This window comes from Odontesthes bonariensis, chromosome 1, assembly GCF_027942865.1.
Source record: "Odontesthes bonariensis isolate fOdoBon6 chromosome 1, fOdoBon6.hap1, whole genome shotgun sequence".
NCBI classification, from domain to species: domain Eukaryota; kingdom Metazoa; phylum Chordata; class Actinopteri; order Atheriniformes; family Atherinopsidae; genus Odontesthes; species Odontesthes bonariensis.
Window position 1 is genome coordinate 4,254,364 of NC_134506.1, and position 16,511 is coordinate 4,270,874.

Below are 16,511 nucleotides of genomic sequence, written 5' to 3' on the forward strand. Positions count from 1 at the left end.
TATACTATGTAAATAAGTAACTGAAGATTAATAAATTAAATAATTAAATATAAATAGTGCATATACAGTGCAAAACAGAGTGAAATGAAACAGCGCAAACCAGAAGTTGTGCAAATGGCAGTGGAGTGCAAGATGGTGCTATTGGGTGGGAGGAGAAGAGTGGGTGGATGGAGAAGAGTGGGTGGTTGGTATAGAGTGGGTGGGTGGAGTAGGATGGAGGGCTGAGGGTGGAGGGATGGGGTAGAATTCAGCAGGATCACCGCCTCGTGGAAGAAACTCTACCTGAGCCTGCTGGTGCGGGAGCGAAGGAGGGTGAAAAGTTTATTGTTCGGGTGGGAGGAGTCTTTTATAATGTTCCTGGTTTTGCCTAGACAGCGTCGACGGTAGATCTGATTGATGCTGTCCAGCTGTTTGCCGGTGATCCTCTGGGCGGTTTTCACCACCCGCTGGAGTGCTTTCCGGTCTGATGCGGAGCAGTTGCTGTACCATACTGTGATACAGTTAGTGAGAATGCTCTCAATGGTACAGCAGTAGAAGTTCACCAGGATCCTAGGACAGAGGTGAGCTTTCTTAAGGCTCCGCAGAAAGTAGAGGCGCTGTTGTGCCTTCTTAACCAGGATGGAGGAGTTAATGGACCAGGTGAGATCATCGGTGATGTGGATGCCAAGGAACTTGAAGCTGGACACACGCTCCACTTCAGCTCCGTTGATGGAGATGGGGGTGTGTGGATGGCTACCAGCCCGCCTGAAGTCCACGATGATCTCCTTGGTTTTGTTGCTATTGAGTGCCAGGTTGTTGTCAGCACACCACGTAGCCAGGTACCGAACCTCATCCCTGTAGGCCGTCTCATCGTCGCCTCTGATCAGGCCTATCACCGTGGTGTCATCTGCAAACTTAATAATGGTATTAGAACCATACATAGGAGCGCAGTCGTGGGTGAATAGGGAGTAAAGGAGAGGGCTCAGCACACAGCCTTGCGGCACGCCGTTGTTCAAGGTGATGGTGGAGGAGGAGAGGTTGTCTATTTTAACAGACTGGGGTCTGTTAGATAGAAAGTCCAAAGTCCAGTTACAGAGGGATGAGCTGATGCCAAGCTGGTTGAGCTTGGAGATCAGCTTGGAGGAGATCACCGTATTGAATGCTGAACTGAAGTTGATGAGCAGCATTCTGGCATAACAGTTTGGGGAGTCCAAGTGTGACAGTGAGAGGTGAAGTGCTGTGGAGATGGCGTCCTCAGTTGACCTGTTGTGGCGGTAGGCAAACTGATGAGTGTCCAGAGTAGCAGGTAGGCATGGTTTTAAGTGTGCAAGGACCAGTCTCTCAAAGCACTTAGCGATGATGGGGGTGAGGGCAACAGGACGGAAGTCGTTCAGGGCCGTAGCGGTGGAGTATTTTGGCATTGGCACGATGGTGGCGGTCAACTGCTTGGGCCAGGGACAGCTTGAAGATGTCCGCAAAGACCCCTGCCAGCTGCTCTGCACAGCTGCCTTCCGGGCGTTCACCTTGCTCAGGATGTTACAGACCTCCGAGGTGGAGAGTTTGAGAGGCAGATCGTTGAGAGGTAGATCTACCTTGGACATCACCTCCCTGTTTTCCCAGTCAAAGCGAGCATAGAAGTGGTTGAGCTCGTCGGGGAGGGAGTTGGAGCTGGTAGGTGGCACAGTGTTGGGTGGTCTGTAGCTGGTGAGTGTCTGTATGCCCTGTATGCGGGCCCTTGCCCGCTGGGGAAGGACAGTTATCAGAACGAAATTCGAGGAGGACCGTTCTTAGAACGCCATTCTTAGAACTGCTCTGTCCGAATGCGGCTATTGAGGACCATCAAGATCTGGTCTGAGGGTGCTGATTCCATTCTTCAGCAGCAACTCCAACAGACAGACTGGAATGTATTCTGATAACTGTCCTTCCCCAGGGGAACTGTTTCAGTTTGCATTCGCACATGAGTCGGGACCAGGTCGGGACTGATGCGACGCAACCGTCTGCGACAGTGATGTGTTACGTTAAGGCCACATTCAACAACAAAGCAAAACCCGCGAAAAGTAAGGAGAGAAGAAAAAACACCACCAAGAAGCTAATATGGAGAGCGGGGAGGCCACCGTGTTCATGGTCTACATGACGGTAATATTAATCAATGACGATCACATCGGGCGTCTAACATCGAGGCTGGAAGGACAGCACGAAATTCATCAGAACGAAATTCGAGGAGGACCGTTCTTAGAACTGCTCTGTCCGAATGCGGCTATAGTGTAAGTTTAACTTATTAAACACGCGCTGGTTGTGTCCGTGTCGTATGAGTAAACATTTCAGCCAACATGGGGCCGTAGCTACCAACCACCAAACACCTATGTCAGATGTGTTCCTATAGAACCCAGAAAAGACCCAGCTGAGGAGAAGGAGCTAAAATAGTTATAGGAGCTGAGGGCCATGGTCCCGAGTTCCTGTATGTCCGAATGGGGGAAAAAACGGCCCCATTCCTTAAAAGGTCATAGGAACTGCCAAAGGTTCCTACAGTGCGAATACGGCTATTGTAGGTTTGATCTGTTTGATGATGGGGAAGTACTTGGGGAGCAGGAACAAAAAGAGGTGATCAGAGTGACCATGGTGGGGGAGGGGAGTGGCTTTGTATGCCTCAGCCACACTGGAGTAAACATGATCCAAAGTTCTTTGTCCCCTTGTTGAGCAGGAGACGTTCTGATGAAACTTTGGAAGAACAGTCCGTAGATTGCAGTGGTTAAAGTCCCCAGCGACAATAAAGGCCCCATCCGGATGCAAGGTCTGCAGTCTGTTGATGGCAGCATAAAGTTCTTTCATTGCTACCTTAGCGTTAGCATCTGGTGGCACATAAACCGCAGCAGCAACAATGCAGGTGAACTCACGTGGAAGGTAGAATGGTCTGCACTTAATAACCAGGTACTCCAGATCAGCAGAGCAATGGGTATCCACAACGGCAGAGTCCGTGTACCATGAATTGTTTACATAAATGCATAGACATCCACCCCTGTTTTTACCTGTGGCTGCTATTATAATTGGCTTTGTTCTTAGGCATTATGAATTCATATTCTGTATTTCACTAAATAATATATGTTCCTAGTTTGTACTTTTCTACTCTGCTCATATAAACGCAATGAATGTCCAAGACTCCAAGGTGACATAGTGGCACTAAATAACTGGGTCAGATAAAGCGTCTGGGAAAGTATATGCACGCCTAAAACAACATTCACACACACACGTTGTTTGTCTTATCCAAAGAACATGACGAAGAAGGTGTTTGACCTGCTCATGTCCAAATATACTCTGTCGAGTGTAAGTCCAACCTCTGTGAGATAAAGGTTAATTTAAATAGGAAATGTTTCTGGAAATTGGGGCTCGGTCTGATGGACTTTGTGAGAGAGCTCTGTCCCTCCAGACAGTCCCTCTCTCCAGCGCTGCTGTACTTCACATGTGGCCACCAATAAATACTTTGTTTAACTTAAGATTTCTCCAGCTTGTTCTTGAGCTTCCAATGAAAGAATCAAGCTAACACTGATTTTTTGTTTTTTTTAAATAGATTTTTTGGGCTTTTATGCCTTTAATGGACAGGACAGTTCAAGAGAGACAGGAAGCAGGGGGAAGAGAGAGGAGGAAAGACATGCAGCAAAGGGTCATCCAATGCGGCATTCGAACTGGGGCCGGCTGCAACGAGGACTGTAGCCTCTGTACATGGGGCGTCTGCTTAACCCACCACGCCACCGACCACCCCAACACTGCCGTATCTCTGTCAGCCCTGAAGATAGTGCACCCCTCAAGATCCACCACGCAGTTCGGAACAGCACCGCTAAGCCATGTTTCCATGAAGAACATGAGACTGCAGTCCATGAGCCTTTTCTGAGTCAGGGTCCAGATCTTGAGTTCATCCATCTTATTCGCCAGAGAACGTATGTTGGCGAGGAAAATTCTAGGGAGCGATGGCCGATGTGGATTTAGCCTTGGCTTAGCACGCAGACCCCCGCGTTTCCCCCGTCTTTGTTTGCGATCTCGGCGCCAACGACGAGAGTTACCGGTCGGCTGGGGTCCTTTTCACGTAGCAGGTTCAACCAACTCTGAGTCTATTCCTGATCTCTGAGTTGATCTACTCTGAGATAGAAAACCCTGAGTTTTCGGTTCCACAAACGCTGATTTGAGTGAGTTTAATCAACTCTGAGTAGGTTCACCTTGAGTTTAGCGCGTGCACCACAACTTTAAAAAGCCAGCATCAATAGAGCCCCGATTCAACGAGTCGCCTTGGCAACGGGGAAGAGGAGGGGCTACATTTTTCACCAACCTCGAATTGGAAATCTTAATGCGCTCATACGGCGAGTTTCAATACCTTTTTAGAAATAAGTGCAACACCGTTGCAGCAGCAAAAGTGTTTAGTTTAAATGTAGTCCTTTGCAATCACAATAATATTACAGGGAAACTGCTTGAATGGTAGCCCATTCATTTATTTCATTTAGGTGCAATCTCGCGGGGGAGAAGCGCTCTTGGCAGCAGCTTAAGATGAAATATAAAAACATTGTCCAAACAGGTGAGACCTCGGCATGGAGGTACCTCATTTTGATCATGTTTTACACTGTAAAGTAAATATTAAGTGGCCATTTGACTGTGCAGTTATTTTATTCCCAACATAATGCTGTTTTCACACACATAAACTATGTCTTCTCATCTATATTAACCATCCATCCATTATCTATACCGCTGAATCCGTCAGTCGGGTCGCGGGGGGGCTGGAGCCTATCCCAGCGGTCAATGGGCAAGAGGCGGGTACACCCTGGACAGGCCGCCAGTCCATCACAGGGCCACATAGAGACAAACGAGACAAACAACCATGCACACTCACACTCACTCCTAAGGACAATTTAGAGTCATCATCTATATCATGTTCTGTTAAATAATTAAGCCTATTTAAACTAACACAGACTTCTACTGAGCCAACGGAAAGAAGGCAGATGCCCGTAAAACGGGTGATGCCCAGCACCACCACCTCTAACGGGAGGTCAGTGGCTGAGGGAATCCCCGGAGGGAGTCCACCCCCAAGACACGAGTGCCTTTATAAAATATAATAGGCCTATAAATGTCTTATTTAAGCCTATTCATACAAATATTTATTTGTCTTTTATGTTTTTTTTTCTTTTGTCCCAACACATTCTGATGGTGCCGCTCAAAAAGATAATTGTCTGTAAATGCAAAAATCTATGCGTGGTCTGATAACCATCTTCGACGAATATTTATTTCTCTGCACAATAATACTGCACCTTCATCCACGGGATCGTTGTCAAAAGGACATGCCATTTTCGTGAAAAAAGTCGCCTCCTACTGTGCCTAATTGACTTCTAGAAGTAGAAGAACTCGCTCTGCTGACTGACTGAATGAATGAGGAAATCAAATGGCGTGTGTGGCTGAAAGAGGGCGGAGACAGAAAGAAACTCGAGGTTTCTTGAGGAAAACCTGGTCCCGACCAGGTTAGGTTCAGAGAGTCTGTTACTACGGTAACTGACCGTGAGGTTAAGTTACCTCTCTTTGTGAAACAGGCTAGAGTTAGCCCTCTTTTTCGGGGTTGAGTTACCTCCCTTTGTGAAACGGAAAACTCAGGGTTTCCCTCATTTCAGGGTTAATCAACTCAGAGTTTTCACTAAACCTGCTACGTGAAACGGACCTCTGGATGACTCCGTAACATCTCGGTGACTTTACCAACTCAGGTGGGAGTTCGTCGAAGTTGAATGGATGGTCCAAAACTGCGTTATTGCTTCGATAAAAAATATCCAGAAGTGACTGTCTGTATGATCGGTTCGCCCCGCTGAATCGAACGTTATAAATAAGCACTAATTTGCTAAATCTAGTCTTGCGATGTACACGCGCCGCCATCTTGGTCTGAGTAGATTTACATGGATTGATGGCTTTTTGTACCCTTGTAATGTATTAGAAATCTGCCCACATCTCTAGTGTGAGCAGGTCAAATTTGACCCATGATTTAACCCAAAATATCCGAAAAACATTTGCTAACATCAAATATTATTATTCATCTCATAACTAACTTCCAATGTATTCATATCCATATAAACACTGTTTTAAATGTAGCCCCCCAGCCAGCATGTCCATGTGGGGCCCATGAGGTTTAAATTTGGGCTGAAGATAAGGGTCCCAGGTGGGTTTGTCCGCAGTTTCCACGGTGGCCTCACCTGTGCTTGCCCATATGGGTTTCAAAGTGCAACTTGAAGGGTTAGGGGTTAGGGTTACCCTAAGCCTTGAATCATTCCAAATGCAATACAGATAAACTCATCACAAAGGAAAAAAAATGTTCACATTCAAATTGGCTAAATGCAAAGTCCAACTGAAGCCGCACAGAGACTTGAAACCCATATGGGCAAACACAGGTGGGGCCACCGTGGAAACTGCAGACAAACCCACTTGGGACCCTTATCTGCAGCCCAAATTCAAACCTTATGGGCCCCACATGGACATGCTGGCTGGGCCCATATTTAAATGAACTAATTAGATTTCCCATAGTGAAGACAATGGGTAAATATTTTATTTGAGTCCAATAGACTACTACCAAAAAAAATACTTGGGTGTTTTTTAACTTAACATTATTAACTACAGTGACATCTATGGTGTTAGAGGTCAAAATTGACCCAAATAGATTTATGTTAGGAAAAAAAGTAAAAAGCCAACTTTATTTTACTCAGAATAGTGCAAATTGAAAATTAAACCATAAATTGAACATTGAAAAACAAAACAGTGTCTGTGGTGCGTTGTTTATGTGTATGAATCACATTAAGTGAATGTTTTAGTATGCTTCTTGCACATGTGTTTTTTACATGTGTGGCAAGCAGTGCTAGTTTTTCTGTCCTTTTTGGAGAGGCAGGACTGGCACCTCGTTATCTTGCTCCCCCTGTCTGGTTCCTTGTGCAGGATGCTAGTCTGGGTGTACCCTGAAGCTCTCCCACCAAACTGACAAAAACTTGAGTTTGATTTACCAGAGACCTCCCCAACTCCTCTAGAAAAAGCCTCCTCTTGAACAGTTTTCCAGTGTTCCATCTCTGATTTATTTTCCATATTTTTCTGGGGTGCTTGGCATATACTTCCAGAAGCTACCGCGGCCTTTAAAGCCATTCATCCACGCTAACCTCTGCCCTGGATTGTACATGAATGGCAATTGCTCCACCCATTTGTCAAAACACCCCTAATGGGAGCAAGTTTGTCATTCACATGCCGAGCAACTCTTGTCTCTCTGCTGTCAAAGTGGATCACTCTTGACAACACATGAAAGGTCTGAAGTGACATAGAAGCATGAAAAATAGAGCAGCCTGACTCACCATCCTATACACTGGCAGCAGCCTCATTACAGGATCTGTACACCCCAGCAAGAAGCAACGGCCCCATGTTTGCATCCAGCTGTGTTCTGTCGATCTCCTTCTCCCTTCCATGATCATCTGAAGCAGGATCTTCCCAAACGATGGTGGTCTGAACAGCTCGAACGTTGTCTTGATGTCTTGGGTATGCAACACAGCATATCTAGTAGGCTCCGGAGTCATTTTGATGATGTTCCCTGTTGGTGCTCTGCATTGGGTATTATAAGGGCTTGATGACCATGAAATGTCACCTTTGCTGGATTTGAAGACCTCTCTCTGAGCATCTGTGCCATCTGGCTCCTCCTTAATCAGATGTGTCTTCTTGTCCAGAGTCATACTGAACATCATCCTCTTCCTCAAACACATCCTCCTCAGTTTAGTTTAGCTATGTGTCCTCAATATCACTCTCATGACCAATTTGATCAATAGCCTCGTCTCACCAATCTTTATTTTTAGTCAAAATGTATCAATATTCTGCAAGAAAGTTTGTGTTCACGTGGGAGAGGGATGAGGTGTGGTGAGACATATTGCTTTAAAGTGATGTATGCGACAGCCAGTACTCTCTGCTGGGTCAAAAGGGAGTCGTTTCTCTCCACAGTCGCCTCAGGCACGCTCAGGACGGGAGATTGGACCAAAAACAAAGTTTCAGTGCAATCTGTTGGTTTCCTTAACTAGGAAATTGTTTTTGAATTGGCTCTATATGAACGAATTTGATTATTATTATTATTATTTTATGAATAATTATGATTACAATTAATTGAATTCCAATTGGCTTGAATTGGACTTTATTATCTAAGTGCCTTGAGATGACATTTGTTGTATTTGGCGCTATATAAATAAAAATGAATTGAATTGAATTTGACCTGTAACACCACAAATGTCACTTTTTTTTCCAATAATAAAAAGCAAATGGTAATTTTTACATACCTTAACTTGAAAATGGGTCAACTTTTGACCCTAACACAATATAAAGGTTAAATATGTTCTCAGACCTTCGGACCCCACTGAAAGTAGGCCACTGTAACATGTGTGACATCTGAATTATCTTCAGGTTTTTTTGCACATTTAGTTTATGGCATTTTACATTAATGTGAGTTTCATCTCATATAATAACAGAAATATTGAGTTTATTGGGTCTTATTTATGTTTGACATCAGCAAAGCATCATCTTAACAATAATATATATATATATGTAACAAATGGGATTTGCACATTGGCCAAGAAACACACACTAGAAAACAAACATACTGGTTCCGACATATTTTATACTGATTAAGACAATTTGTTTATACGATATATCATTTATTGTAAGAAGTGTTACCCCCCCCACAGCCTTTGCAGTAATATAATTACAATCGGATTTTTTTTTTTCAGATTAAATCTGACTACTGTATTAGGATTCTTGCCAGGTTAATTGGTGTTAAATCCCAGAAGTGAGTGTGAGCATGCATGGTTGTTTGTCTCTTTGTGGCCCTGTGATGGACTGGCCACCACTCTAGGATGTACCCGATCTCTCGCTGCTGGGATAGGTTCCAGCCCCCCAACCCTGCGACCCTGAATTGGATTAAGTGGGTATGAGATGGATGTCTTTTAAAGGGTCCTATGCTGCCCCCTTGTGGCATCCATGATTCATCAAGAATGCACCACATTGCATGTTTCGATTCTGTTTACTTTCACAATATCAACATGTCCAAAGGTTATAATAATCAATTTCTCTAAACAGGCTTTGGAGTGATAGTACCTTCACATGAATCCACTGCAAAAAGAAGACAGTCCTCATTCTATGTTTAGAGTTTCAAAAGTTTCTTTGTACAGTAAAAGGATTTCTGGAGCAGATTGCTTGCTGGCCAGTATAGTGAGGATGACTGAATACTGAAACAAACCAATTCAAAATAAGTACCAATATAATTTTCTTTAAAAACTATCTATTGTAAAGAGAGGTTATAGACAAATGTCATTGTTCAGCTATTACCAACTGCACTTGCTGCTTTTATACATGCACTAATTACAGAACATAAAAATTCAGGTGTGGCAGTAAGGTGGGTTTAGCTGTGTCTAAACTGACATCTTAAGAGAAACTAATCTCCCCTTCATGTTCAGTAGTTTACTTTGGTCAGTACATCATTGACTCTGTAACAAAGATTATTTCTCTGAAATAAAACATGTATAAAAAATAAAAAAATGTAGATAATCTTGTGTGTGCAAAGAAAAAAAGAAAAGAAATCAGAGCCAATGCATGGAAAGTGAAAGAAATGCCTTCCTGAATATCAACACCTCATTTGTTCACTGCCTTTTAATCAAGCTGGCTGTTGTTAGTCGTTTTCAAAACAGCAGTTTTAGCTTTTTCGAACACCAACTCACTTTCTCTTTATATTATTTTATGTAGGTTTAATTCTTCTTCCACTCCCTGCTGCAATGCTTTTATTTTATGTGAAGCACTTTGAATTGTTTTGTACATGAAATGTGCTATGTAAATAAATTTGATTTGAATAAACTTCCGAAACGCATGGCTCCTCAGTACACCAGTAACACAAGTAAAGTATCTGCGTTCTACAGTTAGCTGTTGACACCTTTCCTCATGTCTTAATGAAATGCCTGTGACATGATGTAGTCAGAATACCTCATGCCATCACATCCTTCTCAACCCTGCCTTAACAATACAAACAGAAATTTGGACACAGTCACTCAATAACACTTCCGCTGGGTTTTATGCAAGGCCCGATATTTCTGGCTTTGTACATGTATCCCTTGCCTCATGTTGAGGCAGAGCGTGTACTTCCATTGTTATGCTGTTGATACCCAGCCATATTTCTCCATGAAGCTGAAAAAAAACCAAAAACGTGAACGAATGACTTAGATTAGCTGTAATTCAGGATTAGGTTTTTGTATTTTGTCCTCAGGTGAACTAAAGCTAAGATGTGGCGCTAACATCTGTCCAGGGTGATCTGATCACAAGTGGACAGCACTAAATATAGGTGTGAATTTACTAAAATCAGATAAGAGCATGTGTCACGGATTTAACTTCCACAGATACAAAATCAGGTTCTGAGATCCCCCAAATCACACAGGCAGTAGGCGAAGTAGGTATAGAAAAATAGAACAACTTTATTGTAATTTCAATGCATAAGTAAAATCATTGCATAAGTAAAATCATTGCACCAAACCCACCTGCAGTTACCCCCACCCCCCAGCTCTTCAACCAGTAACAAAAACAGGTAATATTCTGGCCACACTATATGTTATTGCCCCATAACTCCCCCCTTTCTTCCCGGCTAGGGGTGCTAGAAGAGTAGCAAAAGAACAGGTACTACAAGCAGTTATCCCACACCGTTCCACTACACACGCTCATTGAAGAGAGGACATTTCACAGCAAACACTTCCAAATGAATCACTGCACACGTTTGTCACTTCATAAATCACTGCACACGTTTGTCACTTCATAAACCACAGCACACCGTACCCAGTGTTAGTGGTTGCTGCCTGCACAGCGGGATGAGGAAGTTCAATGTCCGCTCTCGGTCGGGGGCTGCGACCGAGAGAATGAAACGAATCAGCTACTGTCTTCAAACCTCCCTGGAACACCACCGGAGGGGTCCGAGCAACAGGGCGGCGGCACGGCTGTCCGTGGCGGCGCTGCGTCTCCAGGAGCGGGCACCCCGAAATGCTCCTCCACGGCGTCCGGCGGCTGCCAGGGAAAAACAAGGGAGAATCAGCAGTGGTCTCTTCTGTTAGTGGGGTTTCACTCACACCTTTACACTTTCCTTCACTCAGGAAATTGTGAGCGTTGTATCGGGTCTCTCGGGCTTCCCCACGATCGCCCCTGCCTGGTCCGAGTCGTCTCCGTCCTGTCGCTCCGAACGGGCGAGCTGGATCCCTCACCGTTGCTGGCCTTCCTCAGGCTCCCGACTCCTCGTCCGCTCCGCTGGCTTCTCCCCAGAAAACCGATCTCCTGTGTTCTCCCTTGCCTCTCTTTTCTCCTCAGGAGACGCCGGCACACCTCCCTCTACGCCAATCAGCGCGCTCACCTGGAGGGCCCGCCCTGTGGCCGACCAATCAGCCACCAGTCTCAATCGTCAGACTCATTACTATCAGCTGTGGACGAAAAGCACAAACCCCCCCACAGACTCAACAGTCCCCACATTTCCTCAATGTATAAGTAAAAAGTCCAAGTTGCATCAGTCCACGTACAAAGTTATTGTGGTTAATGCCAGTCCACCACACATCAGTCCATAAACAGTCACTTCCCTACAAAGCCTCAGTCTACTGGTGACATTTTCCACCCCCCCATTTCAGTGGTCGTCCTCGCCCACCCATTCACTCCCCATACCTTGCTGGAGGCATGCCCATATTCGACCACTGTGACCGCCTCAGAGGGTTTGACCCGGCCTCTGACAGCAGGGCAGCCCCTGTCTGTCCATCTGGGTCCAACAAAACTGGGGCCTGAGCTGGTTCAGCAAACTGCACAGGTTCACCCCCCGGGTGAGGAATGGCAGGCTCTGTAACGGCCAAGGGGGCCAGTCGGGCTAAAGCCTGATTCTTACTCGGCGCAACCGCGCAACTGTTCTGGCTCGAGAACCATTAATGACGTCATCGAAAGCGCCAGCCCCTTCACAGTTCCTTCAGCTCATAAGCGCAGTTTGCGCCGAGTATGCGTCACATTTGCAGTTCTCTCCAGACCAGCGGGCGTCAGCAGAGGCTGGCACATCTGATGCGGATGCGGAATGAATTTACTCTGGGTGTAGAACTGTATATGTATCTCAGAGCAAAGCGGCTGCGGCAAAAACAGAAGAGAAGGTGGAATGTTCGTCCTTTGCAACAAGACGAACTTTGTCAAACGTTGTCAAACGTTGTCCTTTGGGACAACGTAGTCCCAGTGTAACTTCATAGACGTGTCGTACAGATGTTTGTAGAGGCGCACCCTCTCGGTCACCGCGGTCTCTGCAGTGTTCATGTTTCCTTTCTCTTGGTCAGCTGTTTCCGGTTGAGCTCGCGCGAAGTCAGAAAAAAAGTTGTGTGCGCGCCCTTGCGACGCGCGAGAATTTTTTAGCTTGCGACGGGGGGCGTGGCGGAATTTTGGGTCACGTGACCGTTTGCGACATTTGCGACCAGCTAGTAAGAATGGGTCAAAGCGAGGTTGCGCCGAGTAAGAATCAGGCTTAAGGGGGCAAAAGGTAAAAAGAACGTAGGTTGTTTAGACAAAGAGTCCATCTTCGGGGTACACACCTTGGGCTCAGTCCTTGTAGCCTCAAGTCCTGCAGGACAGGGGCGCAAGTTGTTCCGGTGCATTGTCTGAATTGGTCCCTCCTTCCCCTCGGGTCGGATTTTGTACACTGGGTGGCCAGGCCGTATCTGTGAAAGCACAACAAAAGGAGAGGGCATCCAATGGGGTGCCAACTTGCCCCGAGCTCTCCGTCTGAAATTCCTGATCAGCACTCTCTCGCCCGGCAACAAGGGTACGGCCATTGTCTTCTTGTCATACCGAGCCTGATCCCAGCTCTGCCTCTGTTCTGTGTGGGTTCGGACCCGGCTATAGGCCATTTACACACAGGTCAATGGGTAGTCGGGCATGACGTCCAAAGAGCACAAAATAAGGGGTCAGACCAGTACTACAGTGCACAGTGTTGTTATAGGCTTGCACCAAGGCTGGAAGCTTGTCTCTCCACCTCAGCTGATCCTCTGCACAGAGGGTATTCAACAGGGATAGCAGGGTCCTATTGAAGCGCTCACACGCACCATTGCCCTGCGGGTGGTATGGAGTGGTCCGGCTCTTGGTACAACCATACAATTCACAGAGCTGACGCATTACCTCAGATTCAAAAGCCCCCCCACGGTCTGTCAGGAACCGCTCCGGACAACCAAACGGTTGGATGAGGGCGGCCCACAGGGCACTGGCCGTGGTCTGAGCAGTCTGGTCCTTAGTAGGCACAGCCACTGCAAATCTAGAAAACAGGTCAGTCATCACGAGCATATACTGGTGGGTGTCGGTTGGCCGCCCCAAAGACAAATAATCCAAGGCCACCACCTCCCATGGGTAGCTGGACACAATCGATTGGAGGGGGGCCCGTACCGCGGGGCCGACCTTCGCAACTGCACACTCGGGGCATTCAGCTGTCCATACCTTTATGTCTTTTCCCATTCCTTGCCAGTAGAACCGGCGGCGCATCAGGCCCAGAACCTTTTCACTATTAGCGTGTCCAGCTGCCTTGTGGTAGTCCTTCCACAAGTCTTGAGTATGCTGGGTTGGGACAATCAACTGGAAGGTCAGCTGGCCAGTATCTGGCTCCTGAATGCAACGTCCCAGGACTCCCTTGCGTTGCTCCAGCCGATCCCATTCTCGCCCCCACTTGCGAACCTGAGGAGACACCGACTGTTGCACTTGAGACACTGTTAGACCTTGACTTTTCAGCTGGCTCACCTGGTTCAACTCCGGGTCCTGCTGCTGGCGTTCCTGCCAGGACCCCCAGCCATCGTTTTGAGCTGCCTGAGGAGCCTCCTCCAGCCCCCTCTCCCTAGGAGGGGCAAGGTGGACAGCCTGGACATGTGCCCCTCCAGGGAGTCGGGACAACGTGTCTGCATTCTGGTTCGTCCTGCCAAGCCGGTATTTGACTGAAAAGGTGAAATTTGCCAGCTGAGCCACCCACCTCTGCTCCACCGCCCCCAGCTTTGCTGTCTCCAGGTGTACGAGGGGGTTGTTATCTGTGAACACTGTGAACACTGTGAACTCCGACCCCCACAGGTAGTGCTTAAACTTTTCTGTGATCGCCCAAAACAGTGCCAGCAACTCCAACTTAAATGAACTGTAGTTCTGGTCATTCCTCTCATGGGGCTTCAGGCTCCGGCTTGCATAGGCAATCACCCGCTCCCTCCCCCCTTGTACCTGTGACAGCACTGCCCCGAGTCCCTCCAAGCTGGCATCTGTATACAGCAAAAATGGTAAGTTAAAGTCAGCGTAAGCCAGCACCGGTGCCTGCAGCAGTGCTTGCTTAAGTTCCTCGAACGCCTGCTGGCACTTGGGGGACCACTGAACGGCTGACTTCTTGACCCCTGCCGTTCCCTGAAGGAGAGCGTTGATGGGGCTGCCACTCGGGAGAATCCCGGGATGAAACGGCGGTAATAACCCGCGAAGTTGAGGAAGGAGCGGACTTGGGTGACTGTCGTAGGAACAGGCCAGTTCTGTACTGCTGCCGTCTTGTCAGGGTCTGTGGCCACCCCACTTTTGCTGACCACATGCCCCAGGTACTTGACCTCTTTACAAAAAAGGTGACACTTCTGGGGCTGGAGTTTCAGGCCGTGCTGGTGCAGTTTCTCAAACACCCTCTCAAGATGTTCCAGATGGCTGCCGAAACAGGGGGAATACACAATGACATCATCCAAGTAAATCAGGAGGAAATCGTTCACCTGGCCTCCCAAGCAGCGCTGCATGAGCCGCTGGAAAGTGGCAGGGGCATTGCACAGGCCAAAGGGCATCCGCTCGAACTGGAAGAGGCCCACCGGCGTGGTAAAGGCCGTCTTTTCTTGGTCCCGCGGATCCACCTCGACCTGCCAATACCTGCTTGCAATATCCAGAGTGGAATACCAGGCCGACTCCTTGAGATGGGTCAGGGACTCCTCGATCCTGGGCAAAGGAAAAGCATCCTTGTGAGTGATTGCATTTAATTTTCGGTAGTCAACGCAAAACCGCCAGGACCCATCCTTCTTCCGAACCAGCACAACGGGCGCAGCCCACGGGCTGGCACTTTCCTTTATTACTCCATTGTCCAACATACCTTCCAACAGCGACCTCAACTCTGTGTACAGATTTGGTGGAACTGGCCTGTACCTCTCACGCACTGGCGGTGCGTCCCCGGTGGGAATCTGATGGAGGACTGCAGTAGTGCGGCCGAAATCATCCTCATCTGCCGCAAAGACTTTGGTCCATCTCTGCAGCAGCTCGGCCAACCTCCGTTGTTCATCAAGGTCTAGGCCCTCCCCCTGCCAAGGCTGGATGGCTCGGTGATGATGCCTCTGCTGGGGGTGACAGATCATTTATTCTCCTCACCTCTACTATTGAGGGTCCGTCAGCAGTTAACACCAACTCTTCCTCAGTTCGCACATCTTGGGGATCCACCTGTGAGACTGCAGCGAGGGCCCGACGCTGAGGGAGCTCTACAGGGAAAAGGTTAGGGTTACACACTCTTACTGGTACTCTCCCACCCCAGCCTCAGTCTACTGGTGACACATGCATTCAGATCCAATCACTCAGGCCACATTCATAAGTGGTCAAGGACACTTCTGTCTTCATTCTCATGATAATCTGAAAGCAGTCCATCCTGGGAACCCATTCTGGGGCCACCTACTGGCCTAATGGGACTCTGTACAGGCAGAGTTACCACCACAATGGTCTCTAGCTCCAGCGATTGCCTGTAAAAAAAAAAAAGCAGTGTCAGTACTCATGGGATGAATTATCCACACAACAGAGGCTGAGCAAAGCAGTTGGACAGGCCTCAACCTGAACAGGCTTGTTTAGAGATGCTTAAACTTTATGATTTTACAGTGGAAGACAAACTGATGCTCTGTTTGTGTTCCTCAGCTGACATCTGACTGTGTGATGGAGGACATGTGTTTATTTCTATAACGAGCGTGTAAATACGATCCGATCACACGTGCTCACTCAGGAAACATGTAAGGAGGGATTGCAATGCCAGGTGTAAACCCATGTACTACCCAGGACAGATGTTAGCAGCTGGTCTGAACTGGATCCAATTTTCAATTAGGATGCCGCAAATGTTTTCTTTTGGAGTGAAACCTCACAAGCACAAGGCTCAGAATCAACAATTCATAGGCAGTACAAGATTTATCTGATTAGTCAGATACTGCGTGCTGTCAATCATTGCGGTAACTCGTGCGTTGTCAGATTACTTTTTTTTTTCTCTCCTGCCTCGGGCTGACTTGGTGCTCTACGCGCGCCTCACGGCAGCGATGTGCATCCTTTTGCGCATTTGCGGAGAATGCGTCCCCTTGCGCATAATGGGGCCCCCCATGGATCGTGGGGCCCTACGCACGGCGCGTGTAGGGAGGGGCGGCGCTTGCCTCTTGTTAATACAAGAGCCCACGGTGAGGCATTCTGCCCCACATCTGTGGAGCGGCCTGCCAGAGAACCTGAGGGCC